The 26,402-nt window shown below is 42.1% G+C and overlaps 1 protein-coding gene across 4 annotated transcripts in view; it reads left to right on the top strand.

Annotated features, from left to right (window-relative positions):
* Positions 1-1,120: 1,120 nt before the first annotated feature.
* Positions 1,121-26,402, top strand: part of PCGF3 (polycomb group ring finger 3) — a 57,755-nt gene continuing 32,473 nt past the window's right edge. The window contains exon 1 of one of the 4 annotated variants that reach the window (XM_060269230.1): positions 1,121-1,192. The gene's annotated coding sequence lies outside the window, so the exon portion shown is untranslated. Of the gene's footprint in view, positions 1,193-1,229; positions 1,591-26,402 lie in introns of those variants that run through there. The other 3 variants (XM_060269228.1, XM_060269229.1, XM_060269220.1) reach the window with 3 other exon arrangements.

Raw genomic sequence — 26,402 nt, 5'->3', positions numbered from 1 at the left:
GGAAGATGGAGCAAGCTTCTTTTCTCCTGCTCTGTAGGGTTGGACCCAAACCAGTGGCTTGAAGTTAAAAGGAAGGAGATTCTGACTCAACATCAGGAAGAACTTTATAACAGTAAGAGCTGTTTACGGTGGAATAGTCTCCTTCGGGAGGCTGCAGACTTTTGTTCCTTGGATGTTTTTAAGCAGAGGTGGGATGGCCATCTGTCAGGGATGCTTTTGCTGACATTCCTGCATTGCAGGGGGGTGGACTGGATGACCCTCAGAGTCCCTTCCAACTCTACAATTCTATGGTTCTATGTGTAGTCACAGAGAAGTAGCCAGAAAATGTATGGACTGGGGTGGGACTCAAATAGCAATTTATCTTGGTGTGGAGATGCAATTGCTCTGTAAGCCCCTAAATTGGAGCTTTCCAAATTGTGTGTGTGGCACATTAGTGTGTCGGCTGCAGTGTGTGTGTGTCGCGCGAACGCTTTTATAAGGGATTAGTTTAACCTCCGATTTGATAGTAAAACTGAATTACTCTGTCGCGAAATGGTGCATGTCTAAAAAGTGTCGCCGAGACGAAAAAATCGGAAAGCTCTGCCCTAAAAGTCTTATTATTTATATCCGAGGCCTCGTTACCCTGGTGTGGGCGACTTGGCCACTCATCCTCGTAAGCGTGACTGAGTTTTTATTTTATTTAGAGTTTCAAAACATTTTGCTAACGCGCTAGCGGGAAAAAAACAAACGAACCCGCAAGGCAACAGGGCAATAGCAGCTGTATTGCTATACTGTACTGTATGGCATTCTTGCAAGCGTGGAAAAGTGAGTGGCGGAGATGCGGGTGCCGTCAATATAGGGAGCCCCACTTCGGCTACCTGTAGCAACTGCGAGACACCCCCCCCCCCCCGACGAAGCAAGGAGGGCACGAGCCCACGACCTGGGCCAGAAGCAGTAGCCCGTCGCCATGGGAACGGAAGGTGTGTGCACGCGCGCGCGATTGTATGTGCGTGGGGGGGCGTGTGCGTTAAAGGTCCTCGCGCCCTCCGACTCCCCCTCACGTGGGCGTTACCGCCCCTGCCAGGCCCCGCCCCCTTCCCCTCATCTCTCTCCGCCCCGCTCCCCTGCCGAATGTTGCCTGCCCAGGTCTGAGGGACTTGGTCGCCGACCGGCACCAGCCGCGCTGCTGCTGCTGCCGCCGCTGCTGCTGGTGGTGAGGCGGCGCGCTCGGGCCGGCCCGAGCGCGCATGCTCCGGGTCTCGCGGCGCCCCCGCTCGGGCGCGCTCGGCTCCGCTCGGCTATTTCCGCCTCTTTGTTGTACTAACTCCCGACCGGAATAATTCCCCCCCACCCCCATTCTAACCTTCTCCGGGTTCTGTTTTATATATATATATAGATAGATAGATACACATATACACACATCTATCTCCATATCTGCATATATATATATATATTGGGGGGGAAAAACACCCACCGCCGAGTGTCTGAGGGGAGCGGGCTCCCTCCCCCACCACCCCACCCGCGTGGCCGGCGCCGTCCTCGCTGCTGCTGCCGCTGCCGCTGCCGCCGCCGCTTCCTCCTCCTCCTCTTCCTCCTTCTCCCCCCGGCCAGGTCAGTGTCTTCTCTCCCTTCTCCTTTCTCGCCTCCTTTCAATGCCCGGAGTTACGGTGGAGGCCCCCGCCAAGGGCTGGCTCCCTCCCGCCTGTGGGCCAAAGGTGTTTTGGGGGGCGGGCGGGGGGCGCTCGCGAGGGGAGACCACCCCCCGCGCCCTCACCCCAGAAACATGCCTCGGGTGCCGGGGCCGCCCCCTACTTCCCTCGACAGGAAGGGGGTTGTTATTGGGGAGGGGGGCAGGTGGGGAGGGGGGGCAGGTGGATGTGCGAAAGGTGTGGGGGGCCAAAACCTCTTGCCCCCTCCTCTCAACACAGTGCTGGGATTTTGGGGTGTTTTTTTGGGGGGGTGTCTGTGTCAAGGGGAGGTGTTGGTTTATGAAAAAAGAGAGGGAATTGGGGAGGTGGGTTTGAAGGGTATGCGCGTCCTTAACTTTCTGTGACTGCAGCAAATGCCCTCAAGGGAAAGGGTGGTGGTGGTGGTCTTCCTGATTCAGAGTTGGAGACTTTCTCCTTCTACCCCACTCCGTGGCTCCCCGATAATTATAGCCCTCCTCCCCACAAATCATAAGCTTGTTTTAATAATAATAAGTCTTCTTCCCCATGGCGATTTGCCTCCCCACCCACCCCTCCAGAAGTGTAGGGGGTCCTTAGATCTTTCAGAAATGTCTAACTCCCCTTACACACACACACACACACTCTCTCTCTCTCTTAAAAGGATTTAAATACCTCACATGGAAAAGCTACAGTTGATTTTATCTGCTTTCTCAACCCACCTCCCCGCCCCCAAGTTGTGCCAAGGAGTAGTCTCTGCTGGTGTGGTGACTAAAGGCTGGTTCACACCGGTGCCTTGCTTGTAGTATGGTGGTTCCCATTGCCCAAGTGCAGTTTAAACTGGAAGGCTGCCACATGGGTTTGATGGTGTAGAAAAAGACAAAAAAGGGAAAAGTGTGGTTTGCTGTGTTTTATTGGGGATTTCGCCCTGGCACAATTTAAGGTTACTGCATAGTTGTGAGTCTCTCAAGTTGATCTGCAAGAAGTCTGGGCTTGGGATCAGCAAGTAACTAACTTGAAGCTTGCCCATATCAGAGCAGCCTGGGCTCTCAAGGTGTTCATGGCCTCAGGTGTCTATGTGAGTGTTATTTGTTGTAATGAAGTATTGTTTTTGTTTGTTTTTGAATTCTCCACTCCACTATTTGATACTTCTGAGAGTGCTTCTTGATTTTGCCATTAAGGAAGTTCACGTCTAGCAATTTAGCCAAATGGTCTCACATAGTAAATAGTTTTAAGATCTCCTTTGATGGAAGCGATAGGAGAGGTGATCAAATCCATAGTTGAGATGAACTATCTATAGTGCTATTGATAACTAAAGAATTTTGTTTCAGAAATTATTTTGAGTGGCTCTGCTATTCTGGGATGGGTGCACTGTCAAAAAAAGTAGGAGATAGTGTGTTGTGAACTTGAGATCTGTGCTTCTAGTGATGGGGTGTAATTGAAGAAACACTTTTGTGGCTGGCTTGAAGTTCAGTTTAACTTGGATTTGTTAAAATCACTTTATCATGTTGGAATTTCAGTTTTGTAAATGCTGTGGGAATGTGATTCGGATTTGGTGATAAATAGATACATCTTCATAACTAATTACAAGTGGGCTCTAGATTTTCATATGCTCCACATAAATTGCCCTAAATCTTCCTACAAGAATTGGTATTTCTAGTTTAAAATGCTTGCTATTTTATTTAATAAATGCAATAGTGTGTGAAAATGCATGCTTTAAAGGTAAAGCTACACTTTTAAATATGACTCCATTTTTATACAGTAGCAGTGTTCAACTTTATATGTTATCCTTGATGTTATCCATATATATTTCTCCGTGTTATCTGATTATGTTTTCATAGTATGCGGTAGTATCTTTCTATGCATTCCTATGGTCCTGGGACGGTGTCTCAGGGGTTGAAGGATGGATTAGCTCTACCTGATGTCAGGTGGGGAGATCAGATGTCTGAGCCTCCTCTCTGATGCCCTGGCCCAACTGATGAGAGCTCTGACATGGAAAGGACCAAATAGGGGGGATTCTGGGAAGTTGCTGATACCCAAAAGATCCTAAGTCCTCCTGGTCTCCTGCTAAACCCCCAAACCCAGGAGAAAGCTAGACATGTTTCTGAGTGTGTCTGAACCTCTCCCTCTCTTTGAAAACAGTGGGAGGGAAATGAAAAAAGTCACATTTTTAAAAAGCTTGGAAGTAGATGGCATTCACTTCCACTCTGCCAGCAGAGCCTGGGGGGAGGGCATTGGATGATGCTGTTTTAACATCTTTGGTCCCTGCTCTTTTGCTGAGCTGCAGCCTAAAACTGTAATTCAGGCTTCCTGTTACCCCTGATTCAGAAGCTCTAACCTGTGATGACCTGTTTCACAAAGGTATTTATTGTGTAGAAGACATTACTGACACTTAAGAAGCTTTTTGCTAGGTCATAGCCAAACTTTACACCTTACTTAAATATACTGACAGCTGCTTCACATAACAGAAGCTGGTATGTGTTAACTTTTGAACATATCTGCTTCTTCTCCATAATGTTTGGGAACATTATGTGTGTGATTTTTCTCCATACATATATATCACTGAAGAACATGCACCTCTTTCTGTAATGGCTTGCAAAGTGATCTTAAGGCTGGTAAAATTTATCAAGGGTAGAAATGGAGCTGCAGGGATGCCAGAAGTCGCCTTACTCAAGGGTTTTCAAGTTTTCTACCGTTTCAATGTCAACATGTCTACTAGGGAGCCACTGTTAGTTTGCAAAAGATTCTGGGGCATGTTTGGTGTTAACAATCTGTTCTGCAAGATCATTGGTTAGGGCTGTTGCTGTTGGGCTTCATCATAGTTCTCTGCGAACAGAGAATACTTCTTAGCAGAGGGTTCCATGTCTACACATTAGAGGGGAAGATTGGCAGTAGTGGGCAAGCTGTTTATTTAAGCAAACTGACCTGTCATTGCTGATCTTCTGATTAAAGAATCTCTGATAAGCCTGTGAAACCATTGATTTAATCTATATACGTAGTACTAATAGCCTACTTGCGCTTGCTTTGTGATAGAAAATATCAAAGTTCACTTTTGACCAATTTTACCCCAAATAGCCAAATCTTAATGTGAAAATACTTTCATCTTAGCATTGCAAGTCTTTAGCTAACTTCATTTTCAGGTACCATTTATGTGCCGGCGCCTGCATTATATACCTTTAGGTGCCAGTCAAAAACGTTCCTCTTCTGCCATGCCTTGGGCTGATAAACATCCAATACACTTTTAAATGTGTTGTGGGAAGGAGGATTATTGGTTTATTTTTGTTCTTGTTCTTACTATATATTTTGTGTTTTTTTATATTGTATTTTTATGTTGTGAGCTGGATGAAGGGAGATATACAAATTTAATAAATAAAGAAATAGTTGCTTGAAATAGAGCTGTTTGATATTAGCCATGGCAGTCTGGGCTTTGGAGTGGCAAGTGGCTCATATAGATTTAATACAAAGAACTTCATGTCTTCAACGAGTGAAATTAAAAGTACAAGTCTTAAGCACACCCGTACATTGCATGCTTGGAAATGTGATTGTCATGCTGGTTTTTGTTACGTTCAAGCACTTCAGTTCTGTGTAGCTGTGATTGGTGCAGAAAGTGGCTTGGACCGATGCAGCCTTAGTAACATCCATCCTAGGTGAGGGAAGTAGGGCAGGTCTGTCTTGTAACATTGCCTGTCAGCCGAACTCCCATTACAGCCAGTTACTATCATATTTCAGGCACTCAGGCTTATTCAGCTATAGCTGGCTCTGTGGTAGCCCCAAAGGTAGGCAGGGACTGTGCGAATAAAATCTTCTGAATTTTATATTCAGCCCACCTCTGCTGTGGTCCAGATTCAACCACATTTCACTCGTGAAAGGCATTTGCATGAAGATGCTGCATAGTGTCTTAAGGAATGGTTGGTTAGTTGTTGTTAGGCTGCCCCTCTGCCGCAGTGTCTTGGATTGGTCAACAGCAGCCAGTGGCCAAACTCCTTGGGTGTAAAGTCTTGCCCAGGCATCCCCAAACTTCGGCCCTCCAGATGTTTTGGACTACAATTCCCATCCTCCCCGATCACTGGTCCTGTTAGCTAGGGATCATGGGAGTTGTAGGCCAAAACATCTGGAGGGCTGCAGTTTGGGGATGCCTGGTCTTGCCGGTGCCACCAAATTCTACCTGATATTGAAGCTGTTTGCCAGAGCTCAGTTATTCATAGGACTGGGCTGCAAGGCACTCCTTTTCTGTGAAGCAGGTTGGTTTATTGTGAGAATATTGTGACATTAAAACGAAAAAGTTTTTGGCTTGAATAGAAATATTGAAGAATGCCCTGACTTGTTTTTTTTTTAATGATCGAGTGAAGAAAGTAAGCATATTTATTCACCCCCCCCCCAAATTCTGAGTAAGACAGGTTTTCCAGCCATTACACGTAACAAGTAAATTTAAAAATGAGTGCTGTTTCCCATGTGCGCACAATACAAATACTTTTGTACATGTATATGAACACCCCATAGCAGAGCAGCTCTCCTGATAGAACACCCCCCCATTTCATATAACTTTCCCCATTCCAACAAGTGATCTTAGCACCGCTTTCCCAGCAATTCTCTGTTGATGGAATAATTTAAGCCATCAGCAGAATGAAGTGGTAAAACTTCCTTCTGGCTTGCGCCTTCATTCTTCAAATAAACTGAGAGAAAAGTAGAGTATAATTTCTCACCCCCAGAACCAATCCCCAGACAGTTGCAACTTTTTCCTTTCTGATATCCTTAACCCTGTCATCATATTTTTTTTTAAAAAAACCCTGTCACTGCTTTGACAAGGATGAATGCTCCTCTCTTAGATACATGGTTGAGCTGCTGTGAACAGATACCTTTTATTATCCCCTCCGATATGACCCTTGTGAATGACTGTTGATTCCAGTGTTTATAGAGTTAAGGTCAACCTTCTAACAGCAACACCAGCTTTTTAAAAATTCTGTGAGTTTGGAAGATAACAGCGATTACACTTTGGGAAGTTATTCTTATCAGAGAGTTTTATTCTTTAAAAAATGCTTGAGAAGCTTTATTCCACTTGAGATTATTTTTAAGGAAGTTTTTGTCCATCTCCAATTTATTTTAAATGAATTTAATGGTCAGTGGGAATGAAGTGGTGGTGTTAAGTAAGGTGCCACTCATAGATGTGTCATGTCACTGTAATTATTTGTCATTCATTCATGGAAGTAGAACAAATGTTGTCATCTCACCAGGTATATTCAGAAAACAGGAGTCACATCAAATGTGAGAAATTTTCTACGTGGGAAACATTTCCAAATATGAAACAACATGCAACTGTCATGCATGGACTCCCGTCAGTTCCCTAGCTTGATGGATCAACTTGAAGTACAGTGTGTGTGGCTGTATGTGCAACGTGTAGTTTTGCACACAGTAGAGTTTTCTTGTACTTTTGAACTTGTTTGCAGAGTGAGTTACCAAAAAGGTTTGACACTGTTTGATCAACTTCATAGTTATATATGCTACAAATGTGAGTAGTGAAATATACCCAGTTTGCATTCTATTTCCAGGATTGAAGTGCTTCTCATGTAGGACTCTAATCCTGTTTGTAGTGGCCTTGAGCTTTTAGCGCTTTCATGGATTGTCAACCTTTTTGGCAATAGTGTGGCAAGTCAAATGGTACCACTCAAAGCACATATACAGCCTCCCTCCCATGTACCTTGAGATGCTGCTGCCTCTACTGATCTTGGGAGCTGGCAGAAGTGACTCCGTTTTTATCTTTTTATTAGTTTAGATATTAATCAAAAATATATGTGCCACAGCTGGTTGCATGGGAGGACTTGCTCCTATCCAAGAGTGCCACAGTTCCAAGCTGATCATGCCACTCCGCAAATTGACTACCAATGGGTTAGTCACAATAAAGGACAAGGAAACTTCAGTGATAAATTACTGAGTATGCTGTATGTTACCTGAACTTTTATAATGATGTTGTGTGTCAGTGACTATAAAGTACGGATGAGCAGCCAAGGTCAGCCAGACTAGTCTCAGAGGTGAAAGAGAAGAACCCGTTACTCTTGGCAGTGGACTTTGGTTTAGAGCAGTGTTTTCCCAAACTTGGATCTCCAACTGTTTTCAGGCTGCAATTTCCCCTATCCCTGACCACTGGTTTTGCTAGCTAGGGTGATGGGAGTTGTAGTTCAAAAACAGCTGGAGACCCGAGTTAGGGAAACACTTGTTTAGAGAGTTATTGCCCTCAAGGCGCTTTCTCAGGGTGGTTCTGTGTAAACATAAACGCTGAGGGCTGTAAAACCTACCAAGAATGAAACTGCTGTACCTGTTAAATGCACTTGAAAGCCTTCTACTGTTACACCACGTTTGAAGACACATCCTTCAAACCAAACACCCTCCGACATTTTGCTGTTCTTAAGAGTCATCAGACAGTCTCATGCATACAAATGCCTGACCTTCTATCTGCTGCTGTGCCAAAGCTGTGCAATTGTTTCTATTTACGTGTGTCTGATAGTGTGAAATCTGGAGTCATGTACTCCAAATCTGAATGCTTCAGCCCACATTGGGAGCTGTGAATAGAAGGACTCTGAAGTAGAAACGGATGCCAAGGGTATTGACGAATTAGTAAGATGCAGTTTTTGAGTGTATGGGTTGGTCAATACTGTATGTTCTTAGTACTTTCCAGAGGTGGGAGGGATTCATGGAAAGCTACCCTAAGGGCTTGATTCAAAACCTATGTATAGTGCTTGAGGCTGAAATATACAGTAGTCTTCTTTATTCCTCTTTGGCCTGAAAATGGCTGCCTTTCTGTGTGCCACAGCAACATTGATGTTGACCATATCTGCACCCCAGTAATCTACTTCCAAGTTGTCAGCCTTTAGGGGGGGAAATACCCCCCCAAAACCCATAAAGCACTGCTTGATGGAGGCTCACTTGGCAAATCACATTCTAAAATCAAATACAAAAAAAAATTGGCAATTTTTTCTGTTGCAGCTACTTTTAACACCCATTGCTCAATCCTAGGATCAGAAATATTTAATTTGGGTGAGTAGCTTGCCTTATATGCATATGCATGGGTTCATATCAGGTCAATTGGTAAAACCAAGCAGAGCATTCTGTTTTATCTACTTATTAATAGCAGTGATTCAGAACTAATGCAAACTGCTCTTTCATCTTTGGGAAAGTGTCACTTTTCAGCTCAAAAACATTTTGATCCGCAACAGTTAAAATTTTTGGTTGCCCAGATAAGATCTCTGAATACACTATAGAAACCTACATGTTTTAAGTGCATTGTTCAGTTTGATTAATTCTTCGAAGGTATGAATGCTACTTTTTGAGTAACTTGCTGCTGATCATTTAACATGTGCCAGTGTTTTTGGAGGGTTAGGTGGTTTTTTTATTCAGGGTTAGGTGGTTTTACCCACATGCAAGTGGCAGATATGTTAATTGATCCCAAACTTCAGGATTGAAAAAGTGTTATGTGTGTAAACAAAGCTATTGTATTCTCCAGAGATGCTACAGGATACAAAAAAAATAAAGTAAGTACTCAGTGATAGACATTTGAGTTTGATATGTCCTAGCAAGCAACAGGTGGTGTTAGTTGTTATAGCCCTATGATAGTGTGAATGCTGAAATGTTGCACTCTGAAAAGATGCTAATTGATGATGTACCCACATACACCTTCGATTACATATGGCATTGTTTGTATTGTTGGTGCTTAGTTTGCACATTTATCTTTTAAAGATGGTTTGGCTGGTGGAAAGATTTGGTGTCTATTCATGAGGTAGACCCAGTATGGAAAAGGTGTATGCTTAGGTCCAGCATGAGATAATTTGGATTGCTTGTAGGCAGTGTTTGAAATTCACCAGGCACCAGGTGCATTTTGCACCTGGCTATTGGCCACTTGCGATCAAGTGAAGATGCCCTGCCACCAGGATGGCGCCTGATGTCTCCACTATCTGGAGGTGCATACCTGGGGATCCTTGGATCTTGCCTGTTTTCACACACTAAAAACACATCCTGTAGAAGTCTGTGATATTTTATCTGCACAATCAAAACGAATTTTAAGAACCAAAAAGTTGTATTGAAAAATTCGACTTTCGAGCCCTCTGACCCCAAAATGAGAACTAGACATTCGTTTTGGCAATTGGCACCTAGCTTATATATCTGAGTTTATAACACTGCTCTTAGAATACACTTTACTGGAAAATTGTCTTGCACAAGGCTCATTAAGTGATTAAAATAAATGGCAGCTACACAGGAGAGCTTCCTGGTGGGTGCAAGGCCATTTGCAAGCCTTTTGTTTCTTGAAGCCTCAATCTCTGCAGGAGAGTAAGGCCTCTCTTTTTTTCCCTGGACAAACTGAATATTTCTTTTTAAAATCAGCTTTAAACCTGTGCTTTGTTTTTATTTCTGCCACCTCCCCCCCCCCCAGGAGCGCAAGGTTGCACACATTGTTCTCCCCCTCCTCATTTAATCTAGACAACAACATTGTCCGCAGAGTAGGTTAGGCTGAGGGGCAGTGATTGGCCCAAGGTCACCCTGTGAGCTTCATGGCCAGATGGGGGATTTGAACCCTGGTCTCCCAGGTCCTAGTCTGACACTCTAACCACTATACCATGCAGGAGTAAGCCTCATGGAGTTCAGTGGGGCTTATTTTCAAGTTAGTGGATGTAGGATTGCAGCCTTAAGAATGTAAAAAGAACCCTGCTGGATAAGACGAAAGGGCTATCTAGTCCAGTATTCTGTTCTCATAGTGGCCAACTAAATGCCACAAGCTGGAATTTAAGTACACTAGAACTTTCCATTTGTGTCCAAATTTTAAATCAGGGGGTCAGTTTCTTATAAACTTCTTAAGTGGCTTGCTTAAGTTGGTGTTGCATCAATTATATATGTAATTTTGGAAACAATAATTCATAGTATGTATTCCTGGCATATGTGAGCATGGCTCGAATGCCATTTCCAGGGGGTCTCCCATCCAAGCAACTTACGAGCTATAGAACTGCGCCATGTGCCTTCAAACCATCACCATTCCAGAATACAGCATTTGTCTGAAAGCGCTATTACAACCTTCAATTTCTTTATTCTCTCATTCCTTATCAGTTTAATATAAGATTCTTGTTCACTTTCTGCCATTTAATAATTGGCCAGATTGTATTGCCTTCTTGCTAAACAAGGATGACTGTGAACCGAATTAATCCTTTGTGAAACAGCTAGGTTTTTACAAACCTGGACAATTGCTTAGCATTGTTCTGTGGTGATTAACATCAAGGGAGAAATGAGCTTTTTAGAAAGCAGGCTGCCTGGAGCAGCTCCATTTAATGAGGGTGTAGCTAAATTAGGATGATTTTTGTCTTCTGAAAATATCTTTACACTCTCAGGAATTCTGGATTTATGCTAGTTTACCATCTTTCTAATGCATTTTACTAGTGGAAGCCTAATTTTTAGGTCTACTGTTCAGCTTTTTTAGATGGAAAGTAGGAGAAGTTCTGCAGTAGTTCCCCTCTTACCTAGGGGTTCTCTGAGCTGGAACCACACATTCATGCCATGACCCCACAGTCCAGCAGATACCAAGGCACCAAGTCGGAGGCTAGCGTAAGATCAGGTTCCTGACTAGGAGCCTCATGCTGTGAATGATGGTACGCAGTGCAATTTTTTTAAGAAAAAGAGTTGTGTGAACTCCTCCCTTTTTCTCACAATGGCAATAGCGGCTACCTGAGAGGTGCCGGAACTGTGTTCCGGTGAGTTCCAGCTGAAGAAAAGCCCTGGCAGTACTCTTGAACCAGAGGGTGGTGTTACAGCACCAGAGTCCATAGAACAGGATCCCTCAACCAGAGGAACATGATACTGCCTCCCACAGTATCTTGCCATTTCAAGGTGAAGGTAACACACCATAGAATGCAAAAGTGCCTGTCTGGAAGGCTAGCCCTTTAAGAAAGCCCCAGTTTACTTAGATTTGAGTCAGAAACCTGGATGCCTGCTTGCCAAACACAAGCTTCATTCAGTATTTTGCGTAAAAAAGTAAAATAGGCTGATGGGTCCTCTCTACCGCCAAATCTAACAATTCTCTAGTTTCTGCTAATTGTTTTTTCAGGTCCTATTAGATATCTAAAACACCAGTTAAATAAGCCAATTTGTATAATGAACGATTCCTGTGGGTTCTTCAGATAATTTAAACAGAATATTTGAAACATGGAGTGAATATCTTTATAAATGTGCCAACCATGTATTTGATTTGGCAGCAAATAATGTGGCACGCTAACAGTAACTCTGCACAATAGCACTTCAAATCTCAGTGTTTTTAACACGTTCCTAATTAGGTGTGAAGTGATGTGAAGTGATCGAAGGTTGATAGCATCGCAGTGGTTGAAGCGCATTCAGATTTTCTACTAACACAGTTTATTGGGTTGGTAGTCAACTAATACTGGATATTAATCTGGATCGACAGTTTGTGAATCAAGGTTTCACTTACATTATGAAAAAGCTAACAATCCATATTTGAAGGGTGCCAGAGTCTTTCACCCAGAATCTGAGCCAGTAAATGTTGCCTGAGAAAAAAATGGTCCTAGGATTGAGGCAGAACTAAATGTCATGCCAAACATAGGTTGCTGCTAAATACACAGAGTCTGTGACAAGTTCACCCTCCTCTTCTCAATAATATTATATTTAAGAATATACAAATTTCCAGTTTGCACAGCTATGTACAATAAACAGAATGTATAAAAGATATAAATATATGCACAGCAGTTTAAAAACAAATCTTTAAAAGATACATTTTTGGTAATTGCTTAATATAGATTTACTTACAGAAGCATATTATGTTATGTATTCTTCTTCTTGCCCCATTTCCAGGCACCCAATATTGTTGAGAGGCGGTAGAGGAATGCACAGTGTGATGTCATTCTGTCATGTATTTCCTTAAGATATTAAGGGGAGATAAGGGAAAATACCCATTTCATTGTCTTACATCTGATTCTGCCCTTCCATTGTGATCTGTACATGTCTACTCAGAAGTAAGTTCCTCTTTTTTCAGTGGGACTTACTCCCTTGCTAGGGTGTTTAGGATTGCAGCCTTTTAAATCTGGTTTTCATACTAGGCCAGAGCCCGAAGAACCATTGTACATTTTGTATCTCATCAATATGGCTAGGAGCACTCTTTTTGTTCAGCCTCTAGGATTGTTGCTTTTTCTCTTAAAAGAAGAGTTTTGCACTTGCACTGGAAGCAGAAATTCAACTTGTGAAAATTTCCTGGCAAATTGTTGCAGTGATGGGAAAAAGCTGTGCCTGTTGAATTTCTGTTTGCCATGAAGCAGTTAAAAGGACAAAGATCCTCTTGTCAAGAAAGAGAGAGTGATAATCCTGAAGACTAAACGGATCATAGAAAAAACAAAAACAAAAGATCTTAACATCTCTCAACCTATTTCAGAATAATAATAAAAATAATAAAAATAATAAAATTTATTATTATTGGTACCCCGCCCATCCGGCCAGGTTTCCCCAGCTACTCTGGGCGGCTTTCAACAAAGATTAAAATACATTAAAATGCCACACATTAAAAACTTCCCTAAATAGGGCTGCCTTCAGATGTTTTCTAAATGTCAGGTAGTTGTTTATCTCTTTGACATCTGATGGGAGGACATTCCACAGGGCAGGTGCCACTACCAAGAAAGCCCTCCCATCAGATGTCAACCTTTGGTGAGGCAGGTGGGGACACTTTTGCATCTTCTGTCTCTTCAGTTTGTTGATGAACAGAAAGAGCAAAGGATTATGAAGCAAAAGTGGGCGATTGGGTGTGGGAAGGAGATCACTCAGAGAGGGATGGGAGAAGCGTGGCTGGCTCACATCTCTGGTTTGTAGAGGATTCAGAGAGGTTTTCACTGCACTAGGTGAGGAGCCACAATACAGGAAAACATCCTTGAGGGTGAAAGTAGGGAACACTGTGAAGCCCCGACAGTTAAAGACAACTGCACATTTTGCGCAGAAGTTGATCTTGTTGTGGTTACATTGGTGTTTCCTGCAGCAAACATGTAGAAGGCTAAATGTCAGATGTGAATCCTTGTTTACCTATAGCAAAGTGATTTGTCACATAAATATTAATTTAGACATTTCATTTGAAGTTGACAAGTCAACTAGATGTTGAACATACAACCTTTCCCCCTTGCTCCTGAGGAAAATGAAAGAGAAAAATTCGCACATTCCCCCACTGGGTATTAGGCAGCCTGATACCCATGTTCTAAATGCATTATATTAATTTCAATATCATTTCTGTGATAAGTTTTCAGACTAGATACATGTAACCCACTTCTCTCAATTTTAGTCAACTAGCACTGATTAGGAAGTTGCGAGTGCTGATTTCAACAGCTTCCCCCCCCCCCATAGCCTTGCATATAAGTCTATGAAGTTATGAATCTGCATACATTTTTACTAGGTATATAGGTATACTATACCTATACCTCAATGCCTCAATATACACGTTTCTTTAACTTTGTCACCTAGAGGTTATTCCTACGGTAGTTGTCATCACGTGGATAGTTGAGTGGTTATTGTTAAGTTTTTCAGACTCTCATCAAATGGTTTTTCACCGAAGTTACCCCCCCCCCCTCTTTTGTATTTCTCCCACTCCAAATTCAGTCAATTTGCCTATAAGCTGTGATGTCAGTTTTCTGGAACATTTTGAATTGGTATTTTTCCTTAAATTCCTCCCCCACCCCCAATTACGGTAAGTTACAATGGAATTTTTTTTGATGCCCCAAGAGAGCGATCTTATTTAGCATGCTTATTTTATTTGTATTTAGTAAATAAAGCTAAAAACTTTGAAATTGCCAAGCTTACCTAATATTTATTTGCAGTTGGCACCATTCATTGTTTCGGTGGAAAAAATAAACACTGGAGAACCTTCCACCCTACAAGTTCTCCTTGTAATTCTGTTGGCAACTTAATCAAAGGCTGTGACATTTATCCCCCTTCATCCATCCCATTTCAGTTAAACAACAACAACCAGTAAGCCTAGGATTCCTAGTAAAAGAAGTTGCCAGTATGGAAAGTGGGGTTAACAAATGTTGCATGTATAAAATACATTTTTGCTAAGAGTAGTAGAAATATCCAGACCACTTACATTTTATTCTGCAACCTAAAACAACTTTACACAGGAAGCAACTATTGTTTATGTTTTTCTAACTTCAGGGTTACACGTTACTGTAATGTAATTTAAGTAGGCCTACCTTTGACAATTTGGAAGCTTCACCCGGCGCAAAACCCCCCAGCTGGTGTATGTTTCTTTTTTGTTTTGTTTTCAATTTTCATTGAAGGTGTCTCACATCACTTCTAGGGACTAAGTTTCTGTCTCAAAATGAAATTCAGGTAAAATCATAGCTAAAAAACAAGTTTGGAGTGACACAGTTTGAACACTGCCATTTCGATGGTAGAATGGGGAGACTTTGTACTGCCACATCTGTGTGGAGTAAACCTTATTTGCCTGGCATTAAAGCATGACCCAAATGATCATGTTCAGTTGAATATGGAAAGTGCCAAGATAACTGCGTTAGGGCTAGAAATCCTTGGGTAGAATCTTACTCAGTTTTTTCAGTATGCAAGTTGACCTTGCTGGTTTCGTTGTAAGATTTAGCGACGTCTAAGTTTGGCTGCTTTTGAAGTTTTCACTGAGGCTTGTTTAATCTAAGGGATTTCCCCTGTGAAGCCATTATTCTGTCCTAATGCCATTATTCTTGTAGAATTGTTAGTACTACATATTCAGTATTGGGACTTTACTAAAAAGCTGAAATTGTAAAAGTTGAAAAAAGAGGGCTTTGGGACATTTGTAAAACGTTTACTATCTTAATTAATTAATTAATTAATTAATGTATTTAATTAAATTTAGTTACATTTTAACCAGATTAAGAGTTGATTTATGGCATCCTAAAATGCCTGCAATGAGTTTCAAATGTTCATTAGTCTATGTTCCAGCTAAACTTACAGGTGGGGATTCTCAAACTTATGGGGACATTGTGGAATTTTGAAATAGTGCCAAGAAATACTGACTTCTTCTCTAGATTTCCACCCCCCCTGCTCCCACACTACACTGCTTTTCCATTTAGTAAAAGTCAGCTACAACAGAATTAAAACAGATCTTCTTGAATTTGCATGATTTAAATAGAGAAAGGGCTCCCATTCGTTCACACTTTCCACAGGATCTGGGTAAAAGTCTGTTCCACTAAAATCAGAAAACAGATCTTATTACATGGTTTTTAAAATGAGATCCACCCAGGACCATGATCAAATGAGATTTTACATCGGTGTCTATAGACTGCATGCATGCTAAAAATCATGGATCCAGCACTTGCCAGCAGTTACATGACACATACAGAAAGATGAACCCACGACATGGATCCTGATGAATTATCATGATTTTTAGATGATATGTCAATAAAACCATCATGTCACATAATATATCTGAGGTTACCTATGATTTGCCTGAGGTATGGGGAGAAACTTTTGTAAAAATCATAAGCATCCAAAAAAATTATGCCTCTAATTCAGGGGTTCCCAAACTAAGGCCTGGAGGCCGGATGCGGCCCAATCACCTTCTCAATCCGGCCCGCAGACGGTCTGGGAATCAGCATGTTTTTACATGCGTAGAATGTGGCCTTTTATTTAAAATGCATCTCTGGGTTATTTGTGGGGCTTAGGAATTCGTTCATTTTTTTTTTCCAAAATATAGTCCGGTCCCCCACAAGGTCTGAGGGACAGTGGACCGGCCCCCTGCTGAAAAAGTTTGCTGACCCCTGCTCTAATTCATGTTTTTTTGCCATTTTACAACCCATTCACTCAGTTTGGAGAGTTCCCTTTGGAGCTCTTCACAATCTCTCTTTGTTGTAGTGACCATCAGCAAACTTGGCCGCCTCACTGCTAACTCTATAAATTGTTATGAACTCATTAGAAAGCTCAGTTCCCAATGCTGATCCTAGAGGGACTCTATTTTCTATACCTTCATTCAGAAAACTGTTCATTTATCCCTACTCTTTGCCTCCTGCAACTTAATCAATTCCTGTAAGAGGGCCTAAACCTCTTATACCTTGGCTGTTAAGTTTATTCAGGAGTCTTTGGTGAGGTACTTTGTTGAAAGCTTTTTGAAGCTCCACGTACACTATGTCAACCAGATCACTTCTATCTATATGCTTTTGTTGACACTCTCAAATAACTCTAAAATAGAAAAATAGAAAAATTCCTTCAGTAGCACCTTAAAGACCAACTAAGTTTATATTTTGGTATGAGCTTTCGTGTGCATGCACACTTCTTCAGATACACTCTGAAAGCTCATACCAAAATATAAACTTAGTTGGTCTTTAAGGTGCTACTGAAGGAATTTTTTTATTTTGCTTCGACTCAGACCAACACGGCTACCTACCTGTAACTAACTCTAAAATAGGTTCATGATACGTTGAATGTTCTCCATAGCAGGTGCTTTACCACTGAGTGTGTGTGAGAGCTCCCAAGTGTGAGTAGGTGTGGCACTTGGAGGAAGGGCTAGTACATTTTTGGGGTTGCGCTTCTGCAAGGTTACTTGAGAGCTAGTGTCAGATTTCTTAATTTAGGCAGCTTGAGCAAAAGGCTTATGTGGCAATGCTTCCTATATTTTGTCAGCTTCAAGAAACTGAGGACACTTGACAGCTTCCTCTTTCTTTATACTTTTATTTTATTTATACTTATAGAGCAAACTGCTTAGCTTTTAATTTCATTTGAACACATCTTCAGACTTTCCCATTTATTTATTGGTCCCTGTGACAAGGCTGCATTAAGTGCCCACCTACGGTACTTCCAGGGTGTCTGGGGCTGCATTTGGTGAGCTAGTTCTGTGTAGGGATCTCAACCACAACTTGTGTTGATTTGGAAGACTGATAAGTGAAATGATGTCTCTGACCACTGCATGGCAGATAGACAGCTTGGCACTAGTCTTCGGTAAGCTTATGTTCAGGTAGGCGAAATTGATATGAGAGCAACCCTTAAAGGGACAGGCCTTAATTAGAACCAAAGATGGCGTATTGGTTTCATGGCATCCTGCCCCCCCTGCATTACCCAGTGAGATATTTGTACAGAATATTTTGGATACGTTTTGGGATCTCATAGAATTGTAGAATCATAGAATTGTAGAGGATCATCTAGTCCAACCCTCTGCAATGCAGGAATAGGCAGCTGTCCCATACAGGGACTGCATTTGCAACCTTGGCGTTATCAGCACCAAGCTCTAACCAACTGAGCTGTCCTCAACATTATTTTTATTGTCTGTGCCTCTGATGTGTTGTTCAAAATTTACAGAATAATATGGATGAAATGCTGGCCCCTGCACTGATTCAGAAGAGATTTCAGTCTAAATGTGGGGACATGCAGGAAAGAGATGCAGGAGGTGGCAGGGGGAACGAGGGCTGAGTGCGAATGAAATGCAGTTAGAGGTGCTTAGGTTTTATTTCACTAGGGATTAGGATTTAGGAGCAACAGAAGAGTGGAGTTTGAGGAGGCCCTGAGGAGGAGCAGCATGCAGATGTAACTTGTGTTTTAATGTATTGGATATTTGATGTTAGCTGCCCTGAGCCCAGTCTTGGCCGGGGAGGGCGGGATATAAATAAAAACTTACTTACTTACTTACTTACTTACTTACTTACTTACTTACTTGTGCAACTACATTCTAGGCATTAGGGGCAGCAAAGGGGGAATAGGCAGAGTTTAAATGCTGAGAAGTCAGCATATGAAACAGCTAATGGTTGGGGGAATAGCTTAGAAAAATGAAACAAAGCATCGTCCCAGTGAATTAAAAATACAAATCCTGCTCCTACTTCTCTTCCAAAGTTCTAACTTAATGGTTTGCTGGTTCAAAAACCAAACAAAACACTGACTGGGAATCCCCACCCAACACTAAAAGTTTCCAGTTGTAGAATATTAATAACCAGCTTAATACTGAGTCTGCATGAGTCAGTACTTTATTTTTTCATAGCTTAAAAGCATGCCTTGCATATTTTCATGCAAATGAAAGAAATCATGTTTTTAAAGGCTGTATAAAAAGCTTTTTTGGTATATTTGCCTTTAAAAACAAAAACTATCCAGTTATATTTCAAGTTGTTTCTGTAGGAAGTGTGAAGTGGGCATTTAGAGACAGTTCCTTTTTTAAAAATAATTTTATTAAGTTTTTAAAACAAAATTTAACATATTCAAAAAACTCAAATTACATTTTACATAATATACTCAATATACCCCCCCTCCTCCGAGACTTCCCCCAACTTCCCTTTCTGGTTCAGAATGTATTATTTTTGTTCTGCATATAGTTTTATATCCCTTCTGTGATAATAAACTTATTTCTTAATCTGTAGGCTACTTAGTCTCTTAGACCTTATTTGTATTTACTATTTGTATTTGTCCATTGTAAGCGTATTACTCGAATCCTACAAGTGAGTTCATTTCAGTATGTATGTACCGTATATCTTAAAAGGTTCCCAATCCTTTTTGAAGTCATTATTGTCTTTGTCTGTAAGTCTCTCAGTTAGCTTCGCCATTTCCGCGTAGATTTTCGAGACAGTTTCAAATGCTGAAGAAATTTAAAGGTCTGTTCTTGAGAAGCCTGCAACTGGGCATTATTATCCAAGCTTGAACTTACTGTACTCCAAATTAGGGCTTCGAGTGTTTTCTCTCTCCACTGGAAGGCAACTTTCTACTGTTGGGAAGTCACAGCCTGTACTATACAGTAACTGCAAAGTTCAAAACAGATAAAACTTCTCTTCTCAAGGCAAGGATGGTTGGTTTGGTCAGGTGTGGGGAACCTTTGAATCTTCAGATGTTCCTGATCTACAACTCCTATCTGTCCCAGCAAGTATGGCTCATGGCCAGGGATGGTGGGAGTTGTAGTTGAGCAACATCTGGTGGTGGTGGGGGGGGGGGGCAAATGCCAAGCTACCCTCTAATGCTGTACTGTGTTCATGCACAGCACCTTTTTTGTATCATAGGTTGTTGCTACTATTAAGAGTAATTAGAAGCCCAAACTTGCCACATCATTTTCTAAAATGCTAATTTTGCAGGGAGCAGGGAGCAGAGTCACTGAAATCATATTTCATGATTACTGTATTAGTGACTCATCATCCAGTTTGGGCATTCTTTATGCTCAGAATCAGTTTGCCAGAGGTTTGCCAGAATCAGTTTGCCAGAGCCCTTTATTTTCGGGGCTTTAAGGAATTTAACGAGGACTAAAAGGGGCGAAATGCAGTTAACCCTGGCTACATGGGTTCATGTGCTGACAGGGCTATCAACTTCTGATTTTAAAAAATGTGGGCACATTGATCGGTCCAAGCAAGTCAGTGGAAAGAAGTAGAAGCAAAAGTTGTAGCAGCAGCTGGAATGCCAGGAGGAATGAGGTGAAGACATGGAACTGCCCTGAGAACTCTGAGTATAAGGCGGTATACAAATTCAATAATTTGTTTATTTATTTTTAAAAATTGAACACTGCCACCCACTCCACTGCCTCCCTTTTGCCTCTGCACTGAGTAGAACAGAGTTGGGGAGACATTCTGGAGATATTTTGGGAGGGAGTCAGTTAAGTTTTATTGTTTACTAACTGGCCTTGCCACGCGTTGCTGTGGCATTGTTTGTTAAATGGCGGATCAGAGTCCCCCTTCAGATTCCCCAGACCATCAGAGTCCCCCGTGTTATGTTTAGATAGGGGCATACCTGTGTCTCCCCACACTCTGTAGCGACCCATCCGAGGGAAGGTCTTAGTTATCCCTTTCACCTATTGACAGACTCCCCCCCCATCCCAATCAGGGAAGGACTTAACTATCTGTGCCCTCCATTTTGACCCCCACAATCCACCCCAACCAGGAAAGGGTTTACCTTTCCCTGAGCCCTATTTGCCCCCCCCAACCGATTGAGGGTAATATGGAGGGGGTGGGGTGGGGGTTTGGTGGGTGGTGTTGTAGAGTGAGGGTAGTATGTAGGTGGTTTGTGGGTCCTGGGTGAGCGATGTTGTAGAGTCAGGGTAATATGGAGTTGGTCAGGGCTGTTGAGGTGGGATTTCTGTGTGTGTTGGGGTGTGGGGGTGGATTGGGGAAGGTGGAATGGTGGGCCTGTTCTTGAGTCGGACTGGTGTATGCTGGTGGCGGAATCCGGGTGGTGGGATCGGTGGGTGTTGGATCGATGGGGGGGGGGAGATCCATGGGGTGGGGGGGAGTGTGGATTGGTGTGTTTTCCGGGGGGCCCCCAGAGGGATCGGGTGGGCGGGATCCGTGGGGTGGGGTGGTTTGCGGAGAGGTCTAGGCCTCTTCTGGAGGTGGCCTGGTCCCCGGGGGGGGGGGATCAGTGATGGCGGGATCGGCAAGGTGGAGTGGGGAGTGACTGGGGGAGACGGGATTGGCGGCGGTGTAATCCACGGGGTGGGGATTGTGGATTGGTGTGTTCTCCGGGGGGGCCCCGGCGGGATCAGCTGGGCGGGATCCATGGGGTGGGGGGTTTGTGGAGAGGTGTAGGCTCTTATGGTGGGGTGGGAATGCCTGGGGGTGGCGGGATCGCAGGTGGAGTGATCTGCAGGGTGGGGTGGGGAGTGCCTGGGCGTGACAGAATGGGCATCGGCGCGATCGGTGGGTTGGGGGGACTGCTTGGGGGCGGCGGGATCTCATGTGACTCTGAGGTTGTGGCCAAATTTCAGGGCGATCGGGTAAGTGCTTGTGGGAGAAAAGTGGGGAATAACACACATGCACCTTCACCATTTTTATATACAGTATATAGATTGCTCTCAAATTATTATTTTTCTGTGAGTTTAGTATAATTGGCATGTGATTCTTAATCAGTACTCTTGCTGTGTACTAACCCTTGGATTTTGTGAAGCATTTAACTGCTCTAAGTTGCTTTGGGAACCAATCTTGGTTGAGCGGGATATAAATATACTAACAGTGCAGTTGCTAATCATGTTTGCTCGGAAGTAAGTCCTACTGTGTTAAATGGGACTTAATCGCCAAGTAAGTGTGCACAGGATTGCAGTTTAAGTGAATAATAAAGCTTTTCATTTGCTCCTGTGTCTAGTGATGGAAGTCACAATGTGCGGCTGCTGCTCATGTTACCTGCTTTCTAGAGCATGTTGGTTCAGAAGTGACACAAAACGATAGTTTGTACTTGTGAAATTTGTGTTCCAGATGTGGAGGTAGAGCAAACTACATTTCAGGGTTGTTCTGTTACCCTCTTCATCCGTGTTGTATGAGAATCTCTAGATGGTTATCAAAAAAGCAGCCACTGAAGTTGGAGCAACATTCCCAGCCATACTTTGCTGATTTGGATGTACTGTAATGCCAAGTCACAGCTTGCCCAAATTATAGTCTCAAAGCATAATTTCGGATCTAAGTTTGCAAACAATGGTTGTCAGATGATGGCGGCCTGGACACCACAATAAACCATGGTTTGAAGTTTATGTCTGAGCTTATGAGTTTATGGGAAGGCCCATAAGTGCCGATACCACTTTGTTCTGCTTGTGCTGCCTTTTTCTTCTAGACTACTGTTTTATTGTGATTACTGTGAAATACATTAGTGAGCTGTTGCTTAGGGTAGGAATCAGATCCCCCAACCTTGTATTTTAACTTATAATGGTAAGAGGTGCCATATGATGTGCTTCTAGTTCCCCTGAACAAATAGTTGATTCAAAACTTGATGAGACATCTGATACGTGGGCTCCCGGGTGTAGTATGCCCGTTGCCTGCAGTTTATAGCAATTGCTAATAAAGTTCAGGTTTAGTTCAATCAAGACTGTTAGGATGGTTTCTAAAAGCTATGCAAGCTTTAGTCTTTTTATATCTTGGAAACCTCTTATGTGTGCATAATATAGGTCCATTGTTAAGATATTTGTGTTTGGTGGAATTTTGCTTTGGCTCATAGGCATACTTGTCCCCTTACAGCTAGGTCCCCTGGAGTTCAGAAATACTTTAAGACTACTTTCATACTAAACCTTTTCTTCTTGTTGTTGTTCTTAAAATCCCTCTAGCATTCTCACTATTGCATTTGCTTCTGTTGTTGTTTGATGGCTTTGTGTACTTCATATTTTGTGTTCATTACTCTTTTGGGATTTTTTTAAATTTTTTTTTGGTGCAACGGGGCTCTAAAACAGAATGCGGAAATTTCCTTGATCTTTCTATAGCTGTTATGAATGCAATGCAAGGCCTGCCATTGCTTTGAGTACTGAAGTAATGTAAGCTGTCACTGTATGGAGATCTAGGCATCATGGAGATGGTGGCCTTTTAGCAGGAATGCAAAGTTAATGATGCCTGAGGATGTGGTTAAGATGCTTTCAACTTCACAGCCTATTACATGCTCTCTTTCATATTTATCCTGGCTGATTAGTGCCAGTCCTTGAAGCTTTACTGGGTAGCTCCAAGGTGTGATGAATGCTTTGTTTCATGATAGGATGGTCCCTGCTGCTTTGGAGGAGTTGGTAGTGTGGCTATGCAAAGGGGGGAAATCACTTTGGGGGCAGAGGTTTATGCCAATTATTGCATGCAAACTACTTTCAACACACCTTTTTGAGATAGGGTGGTGCTGGTTCAGCTGTGGATGCTTTTCTAGTCTGGTCTGGTTTTGGGGCAGAATTGGTCTCAGTCACCCTGATAGATGACCTTCGTGATGGGGAAGTGTGAGCATGTTGAGATTGCTTGGATCTCTCTGTGACCATTGATACCATTCACCACATTATACTCCTGGACCATCTTTGTAGGTTGGGGACACCACCATTTCACAATGGTTTTGCTCCTACTTGTGGGATTGCTTCCAGAAAATAGTATTGGGTGGCTTTGTCTCAGCCCCTTGGCAATTGATTTGTGGGAGCCACAGGCAACAATTTCCTTCTGAAACAATTTAATATTTATATGAAGCCAGAGGGGGGCAGTCATTGGGGGATTTGGGGCAAAGTGTCACTAGTATGCTGATGATACCCTGCTATATTTCCTTGGAACATCTGAACCAGGAGAGGCTGTGTATGTCCTAAACTGGTGCCTAAATGCAGTCATAGGCTGAATGAGACCAAATAAACTGTGACTGACAGAGATACTATGGATAGGAAATTCCCAGATCATAACCTTTCTGTTAACTCTATAATGCTATCTATGTGTCTTAAGTGCCCTTTGACAAAGTCATATTGACAGTAGATCCATTGAAATGAATGGACTTAAATTAATTATGATTAACCTAAATCCATTGATTTTAGTGGGTCTCCTCTTGAGTGTGGCATAGTCAAAGGTCATTCTTTGAATTTAGCTTGTTACCAATCTGTCAAAAATGGGAATAGTCCATTTTTTTGGATAATCAAAAGTTTGCATTGGGTGGGGACCTTGACTCTCTAGATTTTCCATCTCCTATCACCCCTGACCTTTGCCTGTGCTATCTGGAACTGATGGGAACTGGAATTTAACAACATACAGAGGGTTTCCCACCCTTGGTCTACATTATTTTATCAAATTGCCCACTAGCTTTGAGTCATTGTACAACGAGTTGAGGATCTTAGTGTACCAAAACATTGTGATAATCATTTCCATCATTCCAGTCTTGAATGTGAGCTTGTTTCTTCTCTTAATCTAAAACAGGGAGAGGTTAGCAGCCAAATTCAATGCCTTGAACCATATGACAATTTGAAGTCTGTGAAGGAGGCAGGAATGGACTAGAATAGTGCATGCTTCCCCCTTCTCATTGCATGTTTAGCAGCAAGTTATGATTGGACTTCTGCATACACCTTCATTAACTAGATAGTTCTGATTCATTCCTTTTGTGCCATCTGTTCATTAAATGACTTTGAGGAGGAAGGTGAAAGAAATTGCTCACACTTATGAGTGTGTTTGAATGAATGATGCTTAATTTGTCACTGGTGATTGCCTAATATTCGGTCTTAATAACTTCTAAAATTTACATTTAATTGGTCTATAGTATAAAGCTCACTGTAAACTAAACCTGCCAAAACACTGATCAGAGAACTGTTTTTCTAAAATAAGTATGCCCAGAAAATAGACTTCATACTTATATGCAATATATGCACAGTAAGCTGCCATTAGTCTTAGCTTTTTCTCAAGGGAAAGATGCTTCAACCTCTCGATCATTTTGGTTGCAATATTCTGTAAGTGGTGGTCCTTTATCTCATATACTCAGCAGCAAACCTGGGTTTGCAACAGGGAGCTGCAGCCAGTCCTGGTTCCTTGCTGAGTGTATCTGTATGATACATGAGTCCTGAAATAGTTTTACACTACATTTTTAGATGTACAGTTGTGTGTATACAACTACAAAATGTAGTGTGTGAGAGGTGTGCAACTAAGTGCATATGGGAGTGGAGCAGCCCCTGCCTTTGTATTGTGTGAACAGAGGGCTTAAGACACCAGTAATACTGCATTCCTCTTCTGACTTGAGAACATGCTTCTAGAGCTACTTGAGCTCAAAGGCATGAATTGTTGACTAGGATATTTAAGCTTGCTAATCTTGGAAGATTAAACTGATTTTACTAATTTAGGAGTGGTAATTCATCTCTGGAAGCTGAAGGATTTTTGGAAGGCTTGCCAATTAGTATTTGGTTGTACAGTAGTTAATTTTCAGCTATATGTGTAACAGCAGTGGTTCACTGTACCATAGGTGTCGGTTATTCATTGTTTCAGAAAAATCATATTCTTAAGTCTTATTCAGTCATTATCCCCTCAATGTAGTTACCACGGTGCAAGAGGGAGAGACAGGGTGAGGACATTAGCCCTTCCCCCCACTTTATGTTTCCGTGGTCATTTCTACTGTCCATGTGTTGGAGGCAATTTACAACTGAGGACTCTAGCTTGCACAGAACATCTAGTCAAGTAGAGCAGGTGTCCCACTGCAGACATTCAGCCCCCACCATGTGGAGGCCTTCAGGAATTTCAGCATGTACAGGGTGAGTCCTTTAAAAGAGGCCCCATGGATACAGACAACACATGTTCCATGGGGCCTCTTTTAAAAGACTCACCTTGTACATGCAGGAGAAACTGTCCCAAATGAGCTCATTTCTGCTTGCTCCTTTGCATGATGGTGACCACGGGGTGGGAGGGAGAGTAATTGCAACAACATTTCAAAGCAATTGGCAAGAAATGCTAATTAAATTCAAAAATCTCTGAACTACACCTGAAAGTAGTGCCCATAATTGTCAGGTGCACTGCATATGAATTAAGTTCATTTGGGGCATAACACTGAATGAACAATTTCTAGTTCAGGTTCATTCTCTTACATGTGTTTTGTACTCTTTAGACCCTTTGAGCCTTTATGCTTAAAGGTCATAATTGCTGAGGAGTGTGTGTGGAAATTAAACAACTCACATCCCATTGTGTGTGCTTTGATGTTTTCTTAGTCTTCTTAAGTATGTTGTATTCTTCAGCACAACAGCTTGTGAATGCTGAATTTTCGTTTGCAATCATTTGCACCAATGGTTCCCAACCTTTTTACTTGGTATGGTGACCCATCAATTTATCAGTTTTTTTGGACTTTAAGTCGTTGGCAGGCATTGGTTTTGTGCATTTTAATTGCATGTTTGTGTATTTTACCTTGAGGCATCCAAGCAACAATTTACTTAATGTCCGTATTAATGTGGAATTTGTTGATTTGTTTATAGTACTTAAAAAGTTACCCATAGTTTTGTTTATGGGAATATAAGAACACCAACCATCTGATTGCAGGATATTCCTCCATAAGCTGTGGAAATTTGTTTTTAAAACATACTTTTACATAAACCCTGTTATATCTAACAACATATTAATATTTTAAATA

This window comes from Zootoca vivipara, chromosome 16 (assembly GCF_963506605.1).
Source record: "Zootoca vivipara chromosome 16, rZooViv1.1, whole genome shotgun sequence".
Taxonomy (NCBI): Eukaryota; Metazoa; Chordata; class Lepidosauria; order Squamata; family Lacertidae; genus Zootoca; species Zootoca vivipara.
Note: the sequence above shows the minus strand (reverse complement) of the source record. Positions and strands in the feature narration are given on the sequence as shown.